Here is a 2,965-nt window from a genome sequence, read left to right on the forward strand (position 1 = left end):
AGAACAAGCTTTAGCTAACTAGACAACTAAGAGGGTTGCTTTAGAGTTAGTAAAGACAGCAAATACTAATACTGATTTAGTTTATTAAATCTCAAAATATATTATATAGCTTACTATTACTAGCTAAGAGTTAGAGAAACAAAATATAGCTTTATAAGAACAGAATATAGCCTTATAAGAGAGAATTACTAACTTAATAAAGTAGGTGACTTATTATTAAGCGTTTATATATTAAGCGCCTGCCTTTTTAATGTCTTTTATATATTCTAATCTATATATAGAGATAGTAGCTAGCTTATAATAATAGGCCACTTTTATAGATCCTCTTTTAAAAGTAAAGTATATCTTAAACCTATTATTAATCTTCTTCTTATTACTTCTTCTAAGGCCTATTTTGATATAAGCGTAAGATTATTACTCTTATAAGACTGGCTCTTATAAGCTAGGAAGTAAGAGAGCTAATATAGAGTCCCTTAGGTTAACTTCTTTCTTATTTCTTGTTATTAAGGATCTCTGTAAGAGTACTCCTAAGACTTTTAGTAGTCTAAGCGGCCTTAAGAATATCCTAGTTAAAGATTAGTTTTATAAAACTCGCTCTCTTACTAGCCCTTTCCCTAAGGATAATCTACAGGTTATAAGATTCGTTACTAGCCTTATAAAGGGCTCTGCTAAAGACTATATCTATAAGCGCCTTAAACTAATATCACTATACCTTATTTAGACGCCTAAGGAAATCTTTGCCATTATAAAGTAAGCCTTTAGAGAAAGCAATACACTATATTAATAATATGCTAAAGCGGCCTACGCCGCCTTACGCTAGAGTGACTAATTATTTAACACTTTCTAGGCTAACTTTACACGTTTGGCATTACAGATTAGTAAGTCTAACTAGGATCAATATAAGGACCTACAGAAAAAGATGTCCGCCGAACTCCTTTGCGAGATAGGAGATTAGATTTTCTATAACACTAGCACTATAGCTTATTAGGTTATAAAGCAAGAGAACCGGCTTATACTAATTTGTAGAAAAAAGAGAGAAGAAGAGCGAATCCGTAACCATGCTCAACCTAATAGCCTAAGGCCTAACACCAGGCGCTCAGAAGCTAGGACTACGCTAGATAAGGCGTATCCATTCCCTTTGGCCCTGATAGCAGGCCTACTATGACGCTCTCCTACTCCTTCTCCCGGCTAGGCCACTAGTTTAAAATTAAAGCACGTAGGTTTTAAGAAGGATAATATAGTAACTTATTTCTACTACAATAAGCCTAGCTATATGAAATCTGACTGCCCTAACCTTTATATTAGTAAGATTAAAAAGACAGAATCTGACTTCAGAGATAAGTCCTCTAGCCCTAATAAGAAATCCGCGGAGTCAGAAAACGAGATGTCTTAGGCGAAATCGCAGCCTTAAGCTATTATAAAAGCGTATCTGTCAGGCTCGACTAGCTTGTCAGAGGGCTATCTCTTATTATGGCATTTGATCTTAAGGGTACAGATAATAAGGTTCTTCATCTTTGTACTTTAATAGATAGTAAAGCTAATATATATATTCTAATTAATAAGAAGATCGCTTAAGCTGCCTCTTAATAGCTTAATATCCCTTTTATTCCTTTAAAAAGAGCTATCTTACTAGTTAGATTTAATAATTAGCCTAGTAGGCTAATTAATTATTTATTTCTCGTTATAGCCTGGATTTATAGTTATACTCTTACTAATATTCTAGGCTTAACTAGTTAAGATAAGTCTTAATTAGAAGCTAGGTCTAAAGGGTTAATTAAGTAAAATAAGAATTGTAATAAATAATATTAGAATGTCTTTAACTTAGGTATAAGCTAATAATATAAGTTAACTATAAAGACTATAAAACTATCTAGGAAATAAGCTTGCTTATATAGAGCAAGACTAGGACTTAGTTTCAAAAATCTGTGTAAGAATAACGTTAGTATTATTGATGTTATAAAGCAGAGCTTAAGTTATTTTTCTCTAATAAATTATAAGAGGAATAAGATATACTAGCTAAAGGACTATTAAGTACAAAAATAATATAATACTTATAAAGATAGGCTATTTAAGAAGAATATTTAATGTTATAGCCTTAAAGTTAGCTCTAATAATGCTAGCAAGACTAGGACTTAGTTTCAAAAATCTGTGTAAGAATAACGTTAGTATTATTAATGTTATAAAGCAGAGCTTAAGTTATTTTTCTCTAATAAAGCTAACAAGAGCCTTAGTCTTAACTCTAATCTAGATAAAGCTAACACTAATAATAAGATAATCTCTGTAAATCTTATAAGCGCTATAGCTTTTTATATTAGTAATAAGTAAAATAATATAATACTAAAGATAGTTATATTAGATAATATTAATTATAAGCTTTAGAAATAAGGCCGCCTTACTCTCTACTAAGTTAGTTAAGTTCAGGTAGCTAATAATAATAAATAGAATACTCTTAGTAATCTTAGACCTTATTCTAATAATCTTAAGTCTATCCTTAGCCATCTTCCTTTATATCTCTGTAACTAAGTAGCCGCCTTCTTAAGAATAGTTATAAATACTTTATCTTAGCACTATTCGTTTAATTATAAGCTATACTTTAATAAGGAACTAGAGATAAAGATGTTACATCTGTACAAAATATTAACTTAAGAACTTATAATTATAAGAAAGTATCTAATAAAGAACTTATATAAAGAATTTATTTACCTATTATTTTTCTCTTTTTTATTATTTATTTTATTTATTAAGAAGAAGAATAAGGATCTTAGATTCTGTATTAATTACAAAAGTCTAAATAAACTTACAAAGAAAGATAGATATTTTTTGTCTCTAATCCTTAAGACCCTATTATAGTTAGCTTATATAATAATTTTTATAAAGCTTAATATCTATTATATATTTAATTATATTAGAATAGACTCTGACTTAATTTATTAGGCATTATTCTAAATAACTTATAAAGCTTTTA

The sequence above is a fragment of the Endocarpon pusillum genome, assembly GCF_000464535.1.
Source record: "Endocarpon pusillum Z07020 unplaced genomic scaffold C702767, whole genome shotgun sequence".
Classification (NCBI taxonomy): Eukaryota; Fungi; Ascomycota; class Eurotiomycetes; order Verrucariales; family Verrucariaceae; genus Endocarpon; species Endocarpon pusillum.